General features: G+C 51.5%; 1 long non-coding RNA gene across 2 annotated transcripts in view; it reads right to left on the bottom strand.

The window, feature by feature from the left end:
• Positions 1-1,423, bottom strand: part of LOC116998344 — a 33,241-nt gene extending 31,818 nt beyond the window's left edge. For both annotated transcript variants that reach the window (XR_004418354.1, XR_004418355.1), the window contains exon 1: positions 1,222-1,423. This is a non-coding gene — a long non-coding RNA (uncharacterized LOC116998344). The remainder of the gene's footprint in view (positions 1-1,221) is intronic.
• Positions 1,424-18,069: the final 16,646 nt, after the last annotated feature.

Below are 18,069 nucleotides of genomic sequence, written 5' to 3'. Positions count from 1 at the left end.
TGCTGCTAAAAAAGCTAATTAGCCAGAGGGCAAAAGGCCCCATCTTTTTCTTGCATGGGAACCTGGCAAGGAGTCCCAAAGCAGAGAGGATAAATAGTTTGGGTTTATAATGGCAGAAGATTAGCAGTGGTGAAGTCAGGACACGTGCTGGGCTTCCTGCTATGCAGGGGTGTTATTAACAGCCTGGATGGAGCAGCAGAGACGGGAGGCAGGAACAAGTGCAAGATTTTTCAGGTGATTCGTGAGCACAGGATACAGCAAGGAGCGCCAGACAGTCCCGGAGGTACTGTATGGATGGGTACTACGGTGACAAATTGTATCGATGCAAAGAAATGCACTTTGCAGCACAAAACTTGCAGGCTTTTGTAAACCCGGGGAGGTTTCTGTACTATCCTCCAGCAGAAGCTGGGAACGCCCCAGGAACACCTCGGGCCACAATCGCTGCTGAGAGAGCAGAAGCAGCCCCTGAAGCCTCGATGGGGACAGGTCGGGCATGCAGAGAGTGGCACAGGGACGGGCACCGGGCTGCCGGGCGGCACGGGGACAGCACGAGGAGGGGACACCGAGGGATGGCGACCCCAGCTGCCAGGGAGGGGAGGCACTAGCCAGCCTTACAAATTAACAAGAAGATGTGAAAGCAGAGTGTCCCCTGTTGCCTAGCAGAAGGGCTGGTCACTGAAACTAAAGCAGGGATGAGGTGGGAAAACACCGCTTCACCCAATGTGAGATTAAATAACGATGGTTTTGACACAGGAAATAGCTGTTTGAGGCCAGAGACTCAGTGAGTTTCGATGCTGTATTAGATAAACACATAACCCAGAACATCACTATTACTGGTGACATTTTGTGCATTTGTGACTTGTGCTTGGGGCTCTGACTGACTTGGGGCTGACCCATGTCTGCTGTGCCAGCCTCGCTCCTTGCTTCTCGCCCTGTCCCCAGTCTGCATCCATGCAGAAGCATCTCCTACCTGAACAGACCTTGCTACCAAGAGTTAATACTGCGCTGCTGAATGGGACAATGAATGCACAGCAGGAGGTTGGCACAAGAAAAACTCCCAGGAACAAAAATTCTCCTCCTTGGCACCCAATGCCTGCAAACTTTTGACAGCCAAATCTCAGCACAGAGCATCCCACAGCAGGGGAACTGCCCCAAACACGGCCTTCACCCCCCCATCCGCGCTGCCCCATCCCTGTCCCGGTCTGTGTGACACCTGCGTACCTGTCACCGCCGGCCCCGGGAATGCCTCACCGGGAATACCTTCCTTCCATCTGCGCCGGGAAGAAACCTCCCCTGCGAGAAGGCAGGCAGCTGGCTTCAGCTCTCCCGCCTGCTGCAAGGAACAAAACCTTTGAGCGGAGACAAAATAGGAAGCGGAAAGCCCTAAGGAAATGCCTGCGAGGGCTCCCAGGGCTGCTCGGGCTCCGGCCGGCTCACACGCATCTCCGGGCCCCGGCCGTGCCAGCTTCTCCCCAGCCACCCCTCACACTGGGACCAGCCCCAATCTGCCCCTCTCCTGCCTTTTCTCTCCCTCTGAGCCTCCAAGGAGGTAGCTGTGCTTGTGCACATTTTTTTCTTTTTGATGCCAACAGTGCCAGTGTTCAGCGAGTGAACCCTGCAGTCACGCTGCCGGGGGTAAAGCCCAGGCTCAAAAAGGGCTTGTGAGGGTGACAGATGGGTGCATCAGCCATGGCATCTTCATTTCTCCTTTGGAAAGGTCGAAATGCATTTCAACGTAGCATTTTTCTTTGGCTCCTATCAGCCACAAAACTATTTCCCATTGCAACAAGACTTGATTTTCCTCTTTTTCCAGCAACACCAGCCCCGTTGCTCACCCTGCCACAACACAGAGTAGGACATGGGTTATTACAGTGGGAATATGCTCCTCCAATCCCCTGGTGCTTCTTTCACACTAATTTTTAATCAAGGGAGGAAAGAGTCCATTTCTGCCCGAGGAACATATCCCTTACACATCTGTGTCTGTACACTTTAAGAGCAAAGAAACTCTTCCCCTCCATTTCCTTCCCAACTTCTCTCTCCCATATCCATCATCATTAGTCACTATAAACATCAGACTTGCAGCCATTAGGTTGCTATTCCTGGATAAATAATGCTTTTCATATTTAATTTACAAGTGGTTGCGGAGCTTCTTTGGGGTGCACGGGGTTAATTAAGAGGTGAATTAGATGGAAATGCTTTTCCCTGAGGAAACTCAATTAAACTCCAAACAAAAAACAAGGATGGTCAGGATTTCTCCCCAAAAACAATGCTGTGCCAGCCACCCTGACCACTATGCCCCCTCTGCCTGGGGATAGAGCCTCTTCTCCCACCTAATGCCACATACACATGTGCCAACACTGCTGGTGGGAGCAGCTGGCTGTCCTTAACTCCTTGGGAAAGGGAATGAGACACTGAAGCAGTGGAGGTAAAGAACAGGCAGTGAAGAGGGACAGGACTAGGAGCACCAGCATCTGCATGGGACCCACACTGTAACAGCTCCTCTTTTTTGTGTGTGATGTTTCAGTCAGATATGACACTGATGATGCTCCTGCTTCACAGACAATGTACCAAATGCTCCTCAGAAAAGCCATCTCCAAAACAGAAAGAGTACAAGACCTTGCTATGCATGTGAAGGAAGATCCTGGCCTCCTCATCCCAGACGTCTGCTCATCAAGGCAAGCCATGCCAGGTCCTGTGTCCTTCTTGTGGTGGTTCATGGGCAGCAGCTCCTTTCCTTCCCAAGTAAAAGAGCTCTGGATAGAGTAGCATTGCTAAAAGAAATGAAACAAACCCAGAAGTTCAGAAAACCCTGTAGAGAAGGAAGTGAGATCTTTTGGGATGAAAGTTTGTTTATACAGACTTTTTGCTCTGATCCCAGCAAATAAGGAAGGGAGCACATACCTGGCTCATTAGACAGGATGAAAATACTGAAATTCAAGTGCTCAATATCCACATACAACACATCGTAAGGACCTGTCAATCCAAGGAAGTGTTTGGCCACGATCAGCTCTTTGAACTAATACTCATTTAAACCTACTTTTATTCTTCTACGTGTGTCTTTTCAAATCCGAGATATAAAAGTCTAAGGCACCACTGTGCACTCTCCCCCAAATGGCTTCAGCTTCAGCAAGGTGGAGGATTGCTACCAGGAGTTTCACTCAGCAGCAGGTGCTTGATCTTAGGGACTTGTCCTGCAGGTCCTGCCCTGCCTCCATACCCTCATGCCACAGGCAGAAGCCCCACCTGAAAGTGATTCAGCTGTTCCCCTGATTCTCAGAGCACGTGGAAGATGAATACCATGTCATCCTTTCTAATATCAGCCTCACTGTTTGATGTGATTACCTGCTGTGTTCACTTGGCACTTGAACATTCATATCTATCAATTTAATCTTAATTGTGCCCTTAATTTGATCATTGTGTTGTTCTACCTCTAACTGGCTTAAAGGAACCTGGTAGTAAATTTGCCTTGCAATACAATCAATGTAAGTGTATCTTTGGTCAGCTTTTATATAAAGTTTTTGAGGCACAGCATAAAATCAGTTTATTTTGTTGACTGGCAGCATGGATAATGAACCTGGAGGGTAGAATTCCCTTTGTTAACGTGCTCTGCTACCAAACCAGAGCTCTTGTATTTCAGAAAGCCTTCCCTGCTCTTCCCATGGCCATGGAAAGGCTCAGAGATGGCTGCTGGAGAGCCAGGCAGGGTCAGAGGAGTCAGGAAGGGTTTCCTCAACTGAGGGCGTGCATGTATTCCTGTCCAAAAGCATTTCCAGCTGCACCTGGATAGGGAGGAAAAGAGAGCCAGGTATTTGCTATACCTCCACCAGGGTGTTTTTCCCTCTTGTGTCTTGGCTTGTGGGCTCTTAGCAACAGGCAGCCCCTAACAGTATCTCTCAGTGCCCTCTCTAAGTGGGAGGATGATCAAGGGAGAAAATCAACTCTTCGAAATTCTTTTGTCCCCTTTCCCCAGAAGCTGCAAATCCTTGTTTCCTTGAGACCATCTACGTGAGGTTATCCACACAAACACAGGCTCCACAGAAGCAGGAGGAGCTGAGAGAAAGTAAGAGCAGAGCAGAAGAAATCCTGGGCATCACATTCCTCATCCCAGGACTTTGCAAAGCCTACACAGACTTCCCCCAGCTTTTCAGAAGTGAAACCAAGTGCCTGCCAGACAAGTCCCACCTGGAGCTGCCCGCTCAGCCTGCCAAAAAGTGGATGGGGTAACGCGAGTGTTCAAAACAAGTCTCTTGCTGACAAAACCCTCAATAGCCTGGCAAGGACAGAATCCCAGCAAGCACACTGTGTCCAGACATGCAGAGAGAGCCAAGGATGCCCTGGCATGCTGTCTTCCCTATCCCCTGGGAAATTTTTATATTTAATTAGAAGAGAGTTAAGGAGAAAGACAAGTGCATGTGTAGGAGTAAACCCTCACCCGGGTAGCTGATTTCCTCCGTGCAGGAGACAGAAGCAAAGGAACATTTAATCCTGCTGTCTGAGCATGGCCAAATTGAGATCTACAGGGACTTCTCTGTGCAAATGCCGTACGGCAACAAACAGCCTGGGTAACAGGATAAGCTTTATCTGAACAATCAGCCACTTCAGTGCAGCCTTCCAGGGCCACTAGAACTGGCCAGCAAGGGGTCGCCTGGGGACAACTCCTCCAGGCTGGCCGGAGAGTCAAGAAAAGGAACTGCTGCAGAGCAGCCTGGGATGTGGCTGGGTTTGGGCAACACTGCCAAAAATCCTCAGTGAGACCCCCTTTGCTTAGAAAATGCCCTGTTACCTCCCCGCCTTGGCAAAGCCCTTCTGCTGCCACCCCAGGGTATGAAGCTGAGGCTTCTCCCTCCCCGCCCAGGAGCCCCCAGCACACTGAGCAGGGCATCCCTGCCTGTGACCCGCCGGCCTTCTGAGAGCCCTTGTGAGCACAGGGATATTAATGATGCTGCCTTTTGATATGTAAACCAAGTGCTCATTACGCCTCTGCCCCACATCCTCGGAGCGGTTAATTAAAGAGTGAGCAGCAGGCAGAAAATTATCGTCGCCTGCAAAATAAACCAAGAGCACTCGGATGGCTCCACTCTCCTCTCCAAAGCACATGCAGCGAGCGCTGGCAGCAGCAGGATGGACGGACAGGTGGATCCACGTTGCCTGGTGCTCGGGCAGATGAATCCCACAGCTCCTGTGCCTGCACAACCATACCTGCAGTGTGGGAAGCTGCAGCCAGGACACAATTTTCTGGAACCAGACAGGTTCAGGGCAGCTGTGGCATATGGGATAAACAAATACCTCTGGGACCACAAAGACACCAGTGCCACCTGCCAGCACCATGCTGCTCTTTGCCCAACTTCTCCCAAGCTCTAGGCGAGCAGGAGAGATCCCATTCCATCAGCTCAGTAAGGATGGCACTCCCCTTCCCCAGCCCCTGCCTGGATCCTCACCCCTGGAAGCAGAGATGGGAACAGGTTGTTTTAATGCTGAGCTTCATGGTGCCTCTGTTTCCCAGGGAGAGGAAGACCTGGACTCACCACTGCACTTTGCAGGGAGTACAGTGATGTCCAGCTGTCCTTGATGGCGAGCCCTGGGGAGCTGCTGCTGCAGCTTGCTCCTTGCCCTTACAAGGCAAGGTTAGCAGGGCTCGTGCAAAAAACTGGTGCTTTCACCCATGCCACTGCTGAGGGAAAGGGGCTCTTCCCAGGCCCATCCCCCAAATCCATCTCACCCTGCTCCAGAGTCTTGTCTTGCAAACAATCGTCAGCTTTTTAGGACTCTGAATCCAGCCCTTGCAGAAAGAAGCAAGTGCCTGCAGCAATTGAAACAGATCAAAGGGAAGGGTGGGAGTCAGAGCCCACAATTTTCTTCTGCTCTGACTAAAAGAGGAATCAAATTAACCTGATAGCGAGCTGAGGGAGAGTGCCCTGACCCACTTTCCCTCTTAGGTGGGTTCACGTTTAACCCCAGAGTGCGCTGGTCAGGGTGGCCCCCAGGGGCTGCCTCTCCCCAGTCTGCTGGACCAGAACCTCAGTCCTGACTATCCATCAGAGGATGATGCTTGAAACCCTGGATGCCAGCACATGGCTTTCTTCTCTCCCAGTTGAATAAGAGAGGGGAAGATAGGACAGCAGTTTGTTCTTGTGTGAGTTTGGGCACATTTTGGGTGTCCCCCTGACTTGTGGCAAATCTTCTTTATCTGAGCGGGGGTCTGCTTGGAGAAATAGCACAGCCCTTAGCCAGAAGGACACATCTTTTTTTCCCTGGCCATTTTCTGGTATACAGCCTGCATTTGCTGATGCTGTTGGGAAACAGAGATTACTGCAGAAATTAGTAACTCCCACACACTCCTCTCACAGAGTTGGTTAGAAATGACAGAAGCAGCAGGTGCCCTGTGGACAGTAACGGACTTACTGTATCCCTTTCCAACCAAAAAACATTGCCTAGTTTGTTGGGAAATGGAGAACTTGCTGGAGGCAAGCTTAGGAGGTTGCCTGATGCTTTGAAGAAAGATCACTCCTTTGCTCTTTGCTCTTTTGCCCACCAATACAAAAGCAAACCCCAATCATGCTGTAGGCACTAGCACAACCCAAGTTACGCTACATGGGCTTGAACACCACTTCTCCTTGGCCTCCCAGGACAGGCTGTGACTGCTCTTTGCCTGAGAAGATGGTTCAGGTCCCCACCTCTTTGCTCCTTCTCTTCTCTTGTTCCAAGCCAGAGGTGTTTCTGTGCCCTGGGCAGGAGGCCCCCTCTCTGGCAGGATGTTGCTCTCTGCAGCTGGAGGATGATGGGGCAGCTCAGTGCTCTGGGACAAACCCTGACCCCAGTGTCTTCCACACATCCAGTGAGAAGGTGCTGGAAGTGGGCTCTATGCAACCCTGCTACTGCTCCCAATTGTTCCTGTAGCCTTTCTCCCATACCTCCAGCCTTTGGGGACCTTGCTTCAATGCCAAAGGGCCATAACTCACACATCAGCAGCTCTGCACAGCTCCGGGGAATGCACTGCCCCTGCCCTTCAGCCTCCCTTCCGCTCCTCCCACAAGCAGTGCAATCCTCCTCATCTCAGGACTTGCCCAGCTATCCATCACTGACTGCCTGAGCACATTATCCTTCACTTCTCCAGACAGCAGTTGAGGAAGGCAGCTGGGACCAAGCAGTTCCTCTGCTGAATCCCAGAAACACTCACACTTTGACTCTGTGGGGCTGTGCTGCAGGGCTGCAGCTTTGCTGACTCGACCTCTCCAAAGACCAACAAAGTCTGTGGAGCTGCCTGGCACTGTGGGCACCCCATGCGATCCATGGAGATGGAAGTTGTGGCAGATAGGACATTCTGAATACCGCCACTGTGGATCATAGACAGCTAAACCCATTCTTGTTGCCATGTCCTGCCCAGTCCTCCCAGGGCTGCAGTATGGGTTACGCACTGCCAGGAGGGAGCTCAGTGCCCTCTCTTTGAGGGAGGGCAGCAGGGAGGCTGGCAGTGCCCAGCAGCCCAGGGCACAGACAGGGGCACGGGCATGTGAGAGAGGACGGGGCCAGTTTTTGCCCAGCACTTCAATAATTTTGCCCAAGACCATAAAATTTCAGAGGCAAAAGCCTATTCCTTACTCTGGTATTTTTCCCGGATGCCACTTGCATTGAGTTTCTCTCCCATCTTTGACTTTTCCACTCCTTGAGGCAGAGGCTTTTGCCTGCAGCACTCCAGAATTCCAGTGCCTGCACTCCTTGTGCTGCTCCCTGCAAACCCTCCCGACATTCAGGTACAGCCTTCCCACAAATGCCACAGCTGCCCTCCTGAGCCCCCCACTCACCAACCCCTCCTTCCCTCCCTGCCAGACTCCCCAGAGCAGTTCTAGCCCCTCCATGTTCTCTGAGGGGAGCAGTGGGCAAACACCCTCTGTTCTGCCATGTGACAACAGCACAGAAATACAACAGCATTTGCTCTGACTGATCCAGCAGAAAAATGACAGCAGGGAAATCCCAGTGCTTCCACCTCTGAGATTTCCACAATAACACCTCCTGGCACTGATGTCTCTGTGGGAACATTGCTGTTCCAGAGCTCCTAGGGATTTGACCCAATCTGACCTGGTATCACAGACATGGTCACCAGGGAAAAAAAAAGATTTTGGAAGGCTGAAAAGAATCACAGCTTCTGCTGTTGTATTACAGACATCAAAAAACCAATTCTGATAAATACGTGGTTTAATGGCAGCCAGTAGTAATAGGTGCTACAAATTTAAATATCTGCACACTCAGTACATAGCTATGCAGAATTATGAAGCACTTTGGATTAATATGCATTTAGTACAACGCACCAGTATATAGTTTGTATTGAATTGCTGCACTTCTGTGTGCATGCTAATGTCAAATGGGCAGCTACTTGTGTACATAGCAGCAGATATTCAGATGTCAATGCTAATCTAGAGCTTTCAATTGCCCTAATGCAATATTTTGGAGAAGCACCCTATGACCAGAGGGCTAAGTGGTGGTCAGGCTTTAAAGCTGTCCCCTCACAGCCAGAAGCTCCCTCCTACAGGATCCCCCTGCTTCCAACCTTTCCCTGTACTGACTCCCTGAGGGATCCCCTCTCTCCCTGGCACTGCCAGGCTCCCACCATGCTGCTGAGTGAGAGCTGGCTTGTCAGAGATGGGTGACACACATTGCCTGCTGGGGGAGCTGAAGAAAATGAGCAGAAAATGTGCTGAAGCCTTTTCTACTTTCTTATGGCTGACAAAGTAGTTTTACATTAAGTTCTTCGTGTGCTTGGCTTGTCGGCTCTGCTTGGAGCGTGGTGGGACCAGGCAGTGCAAGGGGAGAGGGGACAGCAGTGGGAGCAGGGACAGGTGGCATCATGCCGGAGCAGACGGTGCCCGTACATTTGGATGTAGCCTCACTGTCAGATGGCTCAGGCTGCCTCAGCTCCAGCAGAACACACTGAGCCTTCTCACCTGTGCCCCCAGGGCTTTGGGGACTACTGCCTTGGGTAAGGAGGAAGAGGGGACAGGTTTCCAGGGGCACTGGTCAATACACAACCCACTCAGTTCCAGTCAGACTCCTGGTTTTGTCCCTTCCCTTGGGAGCCACAGTCATGACCTTTTGCAGAGCAGGGCATTGTTCCAGTTCCACCTCTTCATCTGGCAAAGATGGTGGGTACAGCCCATCCCCAATGAGTGCCTAAAATCCCTGCTTAGCTCTCCTCTGCCTCTCCAAAGGCTACAGGAAGTCAGAAGAAACCTTGACTCTGCAAGCACCACAATGGTCTCTTATTCCATTCTTAGAAAGTCACAGGAGGTTTCCCTTGGTCCTGGAGTAGCAGTGAGCAGGTGAAAGCCACAAGGAAATGAGATGGGATCCAATAAATTCTTGGGAAGGAGCAGTTTCATCAAACCCAAAATATCACTCCTCAGTTTCCATCTAATTGCTGCCAGCTCTAGACCAGTTCTAGAGGGGGTGGATTATAGATAAGGCACAGCCAGCTCAGAGGAGGCTGTTTAAACTACAGCAGACCCTGAGCTGCTGTACTTTACACTCGGGAATAAACCCAAGCCTTTCATCTATCCATCCTCAGGGGTTTTAAGTGTCTCCTTGCTTGCAGGGGTTAGCAAAGCGAGTGTTTTCAAAGGGAAGAGAAGGGATGGCAAGAAACAGCATCCACAGCTGGGAGCAAAGAGCAGATTTGTGGAAGTCACGCAAAGAGAGAAATCAATACAGCTCTAAAACAGGCACGACAAAAGAACAAGTGGAAAAATCAAGTGGCCCACCAAATCAAACCAGAAGGCGCAAGCAAGGAGCTTCACAGCTGCCTGGGAGAGGCAGCAGGAGAAACCACTGAGGAAGAAAAAGGACAGAGTAAGACCTCAGAATATGTGGGGCAACAAAATGGCTCTTCCAGTGTCAAGTCTCACAAGTCCTGCTGTGGAGTCCAAGGCACTGCTCTCTGCAGAGAGCTCCTGCACCTGTCTGGGGAGCCAGCAAGGCCCTGTGCCTCAGCTGACCTCTTATGCTGGTGCCTCCTGCTCCACGTGTGACCCTTTCTTCTTTCTGACTCCATGTTATCTAACATGTTATTCAACATATTATCTAACATGTTTCTGCATGTTATCTAACCACACTCCTCAGGGAAGGATGAGGCCCTGAGAGTTCTGAGATATGTTGCTGACTGCTGTGAGAACTGTGCACAAACACAGTGTACACTGCCATTCAGTTTTGCAGCCATGAACCTTTTCCATGGGCCTCTCCTGGAGGAGCCAGGCAGCCCCTCTTTAGAGTGGAGGTCTCCCAGCCCAGAGACCCTGCCTGCTCATTGCTTGGCTTGAGAGGACCCAGGGCCTCCTCTTGCCCTCCTCTGGGGACACCAGGCAGTGTGCCTGCCCTAGACAGTGTCCTTGCCTGCTCCTGTCACTGCTGGGTCAGCAGCCTGGGAATCAGTTCCAGTGTTACGCCTGGAGGAGAAGCAGCACCAACATGCAGACTCAGCAGAAGAGGTGTCCTGTGGGGAAAAAGGCTGCTTCCCTGTACCCCCTCCAGCACAGCCAAAAGCATGGGAAAGCCCTGAGCAAGGGCAGGGGAAGCAGGAAGCAGCAGGAGGTCTTGGGGAGCTGGGTGAACTTGGAAGGCACCTCCTGAATCTGTATCACGGAGCTAATGCAGGATTTGGATGCTCAGACACTGACAGCAGTGGCCACAGGTATGCAAGCAGCAAGTCTGAAGTGAAAACTCGCGTGGACCCCAGCCAGCCCGTGCCCCATGCCATGGTGCTGCGGCCTCTTTGGCTGCCTGGTGCCCAATATAAGATCCCACATGGTGCCATGGGACCATCTAGAACATCTTGAAAAAAGCCCTGGCTTTCCACCCTCTTCCCCAGCCTGGCTTGCAGGGGCAGCCCGTTTACCAAGCAGCCCAGGAACGGAGAGAACTGTAAGAGCAGGGTGGCGCGGCCAGGGTGGGAGATGGCCCCGGCTTTGCAGGAGGGGCCCGTGGCTCCTGTGGCCCCCGAGCTGCAGCCTGCTCGCCCCTGCTGCCGTGCTCGCAGGCAGGGCCGGGCTGCTGGGCCCGCTGAAAGGGCTCATTGTGGCGGCGGCTCGCAGGGACACAGGCGGCATTGAGGGGCTGCCCGTGCTCCCGGCCGGCGGCAGGCCCAGCCTGCCCCGTGCCCGGCCGCCGGCAGCCCCGGCCTCACAGAGCGCCTTGAAAAGGCTGGTTTGTAACGCTGCCCGCAGCCAGGAGCTGCAGGAGGATGAGGCACCTGGAATGCGCTCCTGCAGCTCCCAAACTGCTCCTCCTACCCCATGCCCTGCCGGCCTCACCACCCTGACACAGCATCACGTCTCACAGCATCGCGTCTCTTGGAGCTCTCCAGACCTGCCTTTGCTGCCCATCCCCAGCCCCTCCGTCTGAGGCTGCAGTTCTGCTCAGCGAGGCCACCAGCACCCCAGTGCTCCTCAAAGCAGCTGATGGAGTCTCTCCATGCTTCCTGCTCCCCCTCTCCTTGGGACAGGGCTGAGCGGATCCAGCCTGGCTGGGGAGGGAACAGTGGCAGGACTCAGCTCTCCCTGGCCCTTGGAGCTCGGGCAGCCCCAGCAAACACACGTGAGGCCCCTGCAGCCACCAGTGCACACACAAATCAGAGGAAGGAAGGACGCCTGCTTGGGGAAGCTGGCCCCAGGGCTTCCGGCACCTGCAGCCAAGAGAGGCCAGGCTGGGCCGTACCTCACAAGGCGTTTCAGGGTGCCAGAGGCGAAGCCCCCCAGCCTCTCCCACCCTGCTGTCCTGGGAGGAAAAATTACTTTCAGAGTGACCTGGCTGCATGACCTGTCAGATGGCAAAACAGCATTTTCCCTTCTAGCCCTGGAGCCAGGTCCTGTGCCAGGACACATGGGCAGTGTTTCAGGGATTGGGTTTCAGGAGAGGGTGAAGCAGCAGCCCCCCACCTTTGCCAGCAGAAAACCAGTGGAAAGCAGGCTCATCCCCTTCCCTCCCACGACAGCCCTACACACTAGCAAGGAGTGCACGGCTGCCAGTGAGGAAACCCTTTCTAGGCTCGTGGATGCCACTGTGTTTTGGGGAGGGGGAACAGGACTGGTACCCAACACTGCATAGGGATTCAGTGCACAGCTTTCTGCACCCTCTGAGCAGTAGCTGGAGGAGGCAGGGTCTCCTTGGGGACCCATCTGTCCTTGTAGAGACAGGCAGATGCTTGAGGCATTTTCTGCGCTTGCAGAGGCAATGCCACCAACTCACGTGCATCCCGGTTATGTGCAGGCTCCCGCAGAGGCTTTGTGAACTTCAGGCCATTTAGGATGAAATGAGAGACTCCACAGATGCCGAGCTAATTCAAGGTTCGGCAGAAGTGTGCATCCACATCAAAAGGGCTGGGGAGGCGGAGCAGATGCTGTGCATGCCGGTGATGTGGGTCACACCTGTCTCTCCAGCTGAGACACAGCTCTGGGATGCTGGGAGTACCACTGCCCTGGACACTGCCAGAGACAGCCCCTGCCTCTTGGGGTCAGGGCTGGGGGCACAGCGAGTCCCATCACTTCCTGCTGCTGCATGGCCAGGCCGGCAGCCCCTTCCTGGGCAAGCACCCTGCTCCCTTATGGCAGACATGTCCTCACCAGTGCGATCCCTGGGCTGGAATAGAGGCAAAACTATCTCAGCACAGAACTTTCTCTAGTCTCAAGTACTACAGGCAGGATGTAGCAACGTCCACACTTTCCCTGTGGACTGGTCATTTCCTCTCAAGATGCCTCTGCTCTGTGGGGTCCCTATCAAATGTGGTGGCCACGGTCATATCAACCTCAGAGCGGCTTAAAAACCCCCAAAGCATTGCGAGTAACAATGAGAGCAAACAGCACCAAATGCAATCTAAGACCTTGCATCCTTTTTCCCCAAAATGGGAAACGAATCAGACACAAAATGCCCGGATACTGAGACAGACCTGCTCTAAGATCCAGCAGAGCCTACATCTTCCTCTCTGGCCAGCATCCCAGCCTTGGCAGTTTGCGAGGAGGGGCTCTCGTTTCCCCCTGCACACAGGACACGCAGCATCCAGGCCTAGCAGGTGGCAGGCTGTTCCCTGTCTTAGTCCTTGCAGAATCTTTTAATGGAAATATTAAGGCTGGTATGGATGCTAGACAAACGGAAGCTCATGTGTGTATGGGCTGGGGGAAAAAGGAGAACAGGGGCTAAAAGAAGGGCTGTATTCATAAGCAAGGATGTATTTCCAGTTAGTCAAGAAGAGTACCACCAATCCCAGGTCTGATAAGCCTCAGGACAAACACTGTGTTAGCAGAAGACAGCAACATATTACTACTTCCTGTTAACCCAGCAGGAACATAGCTGCAAAAGACAGCTCTGAACAGACAGACAATATCAGCCCAATAAACTAGTTCAGGATTTCCCAGCTAGAGAAACACAGGAATCATGGAGACGACCCTGCAACCAATCCCCTGTCCTCTGGGACACAGAGATCCTGGAGAACCCTTGGAGATACACGTCTTGGTGTTTGCACATAAGAGAAAATGAATGGGGAAACACAGGAGAGATTTTGTATAATAAAGTCACCTTCCCCTCTGTAAGACCTTGCTGTCTTGCACCATGACTGAATGACCCCTGCTCTTCAATCACTGACAGGAATTTTCAGGACCCGTGAGTGTGTGAATGTGGAGCACTTTTACCCTGGCATGGCACGAAGGTGGCACTCATGACTGGCTTTGATGGCCCTGTCATTTGTTCTGGGACCAAAGCAGCCCATGATGGTACTGACAGTACCAACCAAGCCACCAGGAATTACTGAGAGTTTCTGAGGGTTTTTCTACCTGTCTGAGGCAGACGGGAAGGCTCTGTGGGGCTGGCAGGGAGGCAAGAGCCTAGGACTGGTTAGGAAGGAGTGTGGGTTGTGAAAAAGACAAACTGCTCTTTACCTAGGCATTCAATCTCCAGTCTTCACTGACACTTTCATGAATCCCCCTTTTTGAGTCCAGTCAAATAGAGAGTGTCTTAGAAAATTCACACCAAACCCTTCTGCAAATTCATAATATGTGAATGATTTTTATTTAAAAAGCAGTGTTAAAGTTACTACTGTATTACTAACTCCCAAGGAACTGGGACTGCAAAAGATACAGGCTGAGTAAAACTGGTGACTTGGATACAGCATGATTTATGGGATCGTGAAACCTGAAGTACACCTTTAAAGAGGAGAAAACAAAAATACAAAGGTATGTGTAAGTCCAACATGGCTTTTGATACGGTTTGGGGTTTCCATCAACAGATGATTTTCCTCTTGGCCTCACCTCAGTGGAGGTGGGAACAGGCCTGGGAGGGATGACCTGGGGGCTGAGCAAAGGGGGAGAACTGCACTGTGTCCCATTTATGTTATTTTCTGTGCTAGGAGTAAGGCAGAACACAGGAGCTTATAAAGGTCTGACCTTTTCCTGGGAGGTTTCTCAGTAATAAGATGGGATGCTAGGGGGGTGACCAGCCCAGGCTGTTAGGGATCACAGTGTGCTAAGCAGGTGTGCTGAGCCAAGGCAGGACCCTCAGCAGAATTGGCACAGCTGCTCTCATGGTCAGGCCTGTGATGCTGTCTGTGCTTGTGGGGTGTGTGTTTTTGAACAGACATCAGGCAGGCTGGAGAGACCAGCAAGAATCATGAAAAGCCCAGAAAACTCTGCTTCAGAACGAGAGATAAAGAAGTTTAGTCTATTTAACTTCTCAGCAAGAAGGTTAAGAGGTGCCTTGATCATGATCTATTAATACCTACACAGGAGAAATAGTTCAGATAGTAGATAGCTCTTTAATCTAATAGGGAAAGGCATAATGTGATCCAGTGGCTGAAAGCCAAAACTCAACGTCTCCAGCCTAGAAATAAGGGGAATGTTTCACCGTCAGGCACATCAGCTCTGGAGGAACACATAGCAGCAAAGGCATCTCTCCTGAGACAAAGGTGTGCCTGTGCTGAGAGCTCTGGTGCAGGAATTCCTGGGTATAAGGCTGTAGCCTGTTACTCACAGGGGCAAGGCTGAGCAGCCACAATGACTATTTGGCACCAAAAAAACTGGGATTTTACAAATGAGTGCTTGATTGAGTTTATTTTTGTATAGGGGAGGAGAATCTCTCCCACCACTCCTGCCCAGCAATTTAAAACTGATCTGTAGCCACAATTCTGTGAGTATGTCAAAGTGACTGCATAACATCAAGGCAGTTACTTTTGTCCCCATCCATTTCCTTCACCTTATGTGTTATATTGACTTCTTGTGGCTCTTGGGATGGCAAACTGAAGAAGAAGGGGGAGTGAAAGACGGGGGTAAATAAACACATCCTTGGGACATTACCACTCCTGCACACACAGAATTTATAAGCTACTCAAGAGAAGGGATTATACCATGAGCTGTTTATCTCCCCTTCTGAACTACAGAAGTGTGATAAGTCTTAAGTATTTTGTAAAGCTTCTACATGAAGGCCAATGAGAAAGAACATTTTCTGAAAGTCAGGTGTCCCCAAAATATTCCAGTCTTTGTGCCTCAAGATCAAGGTATCAAAAAATCACTCTGTGAGAAATCTCAGCGGGCGCTCTTGCGGGGCTTAGGAACGATTTCAGTAACCTCTTCGGGCTTGGCAGACTTTGAAAACTCCTCGAAGGGAGGCTTGCAGCCTCCATCCCTTCAAAGGGAGGCACAGGGCGGGAGGAAGGCAGCGGCAGCCCCGCTCCGCGGCAGCGCTCCCGCGGCTCCCAGCCTGCTGCAGCGCCCCAGCCGCGGCCGCTGCCGAGCCAGCAGCAGCTCTTCCTCTGCGACACACCATCCCATCCTCCGGGGATGGCAGCAAAGTTTTCACCTTCTCGGCCCGGAGACGCTCTCCCTTCCAGCATGGAAAGCCTGAGCCAGGCGGGAGGTTTCCTGCACTGCTGCCGGAGCGGCTGCCGGCACTGCAGCCCTGGGACAGCCTCCCCTCCTCCGGCAGAAAAAGCACGTAGCGCGCAGGGGGGCTTACAAACACTACACTGACATCTGACACAGCCTTGCAAAATGCCGTGCCCAAGCGCAGGAATAATGTTTTCTACTAGTTTGCCTTTAAATTTACGTGCTTCAATGCATCGCTGTTGTTACCGGCGTTTCACAGGATGTATGGGGTATGTAACGTGGCCAGGTTACTGACAGAATCATAACTTTGCTCCCGACTGCATTTGGCGTGATTAGAACAGCAACCTTCACATTACCTTAACAGCCACATTGATATTTTATTACATATATTCCCAAACATGTTATTGAGTTGGGTTTTTTGAACCTTAAGAGAAGAAAATACAAACCCTTGGCAGAAATCAGTTGTCGAAGAGCATAGAAATTGGATATATTCAAACTGCATTGTGGCTCAGATGAAAATTTACAAGGCGAGTTTCCTTGACTCACCAAGTCACCAGCAGCCTCTCTGCTCTCCTGCCAGGAGCCACACAGGGGAAAAATGATGCCTTTTAAACAGAACCAAATTTTCTTGATGAGGGTGAGGTACAGCCACAGCAGTCCTTCCCTCTGAACATAAACTGATCACAAACATACACCACAGAACCTAATTAATATTTTAATACTCAACATTGAGAGATAGAGAGCAGTAATATGTACTAACAAACAGCATCTCTCTAGATTAACACTTAAAATACCAGGGCAGCATCAGAAAACACAATCATGCTGAGCTGAACTCAACAGAAGCATCTGTTTCTCCTTCAACCCTGGTTTTATTCCTCATTTTTCTCACCATTCTCTCAAATTGCTTTCTTTGGTATGAGACAGCCTCTACAGCACCTGTGGGTACGAGTCCAAGTATCTCTGGGACTGTTCCAAGTTGCGGGATGCCCTGGATTTCTGCAGATGTACTTTAGAGCAGTCTCGGTGATGTGTAAGAGAGGAGCAAACCCTGACTCCTTGGAAAGACTGGGAACCATGCAGGTGCCTGCCTGGTCTCATATTCTTACTGCAAGCCCCTTGATTCCTTCTTGGCACTGTTTGCTGGACTGGTTTATGTCCCCTTCAGCCAAACTCCTTGAAATCCTGCCATTCCTGCACTCCCAGTGCCTTGGCCCCCAGTGGGAGTGGAGCACAGCCATGGCTGTGGGCCAGCTGGATGCCTGCTGGCAGCTGCTCCCCACCACTCACTGGAGGTGCCAGGTAAGTGGGAGCACAGGTCAGGTGCATGCCATGGGCACCTGGAGCAGTCAAAGGCCTGTAAGCCACACGGGGGTGGCACTCAGGGCCATTGCACAGGTACTGTGGGTTCACACCTACAAGGTGGGCTACACCATGGCAAATGAATCAGCAGGAAGAGGGTGGCCTGAGACAGCACATCACCTGAGAAGCACCAGCAACAGAAACCCCAGGGCCACGGGCTGGTTTCCAGCAGCAGCTGGTGGCATGGCTCTTTCCCAGCTCCAGGAAGAGTCAGACAGGCAGGAGCCTCAGTCCTTGTCGTTTGCAAGGTGTAGGAAAACAAGCAAGAGAGCAAGCGGCTTCAGGGCTTTCTCATTCAAAACAGGGATACACCAATGCAACTGTACAACGAATGCTACAATGGGGAGCTGTTGCTATGGTGAGAGAAATAATATTTAAGCACCAACTGTTTATAAATATAAAATCCCTACAAAGTTTTCTAAAATTAGGTTAAGGGGGCTAGGGCTGTCAGGATATTGTGAAAAACTTGAGAAATACCAGTATTTTTGGACACACAAGATCTGGGTACTCCTAAAACAGCAAATATAAGTCCAAAACGCTAAACGACAAACGTGACAATCTGCCATTGTACTTCCCGAGTTTTAAAGGCAATCTCACAGCTTTGAACTCCCTGTCACAGCCTGGAAGGCCTCTGGAAGTGGAAGGTGAGACCAGTATTCGCAGGGATATATTCTTCTCTTTGTACAAGTGCAGCACAGAGACCTGGCCCCACTGCTACTCGTAGCCTGCTCTCTGCCAAGTATAGTTCTGAGCTGCTGCTGAACATGCCAGTACTGTGATCCCACAGCTACATGTTTCAAATCCTAGAGTCAGAGGTAAGGACTTGGAAACCCCTGGGCTGGAGGAGGCAGCTCCTTGC

This window comes from Catharus ustulatus, chromosome 6, assembly GCF_009819885.2.
Source record: "Catharus ustulatus isolate bCatUst1 chromosome 6, bCatUst1.pri.v2, whole genome shotgun sequence".
In the NCBI taxonomy this organism is placed as follows: Eukaryota; Metazoa; Chordata; class Aves; order Passeriformes; family Turdidae; genus Catharus; species Catharus ustulatus.
Note: the sequence above shows the minus strand (reverse complement) of the source record. Positions and strands in the feature narration are given on the sequence as shown.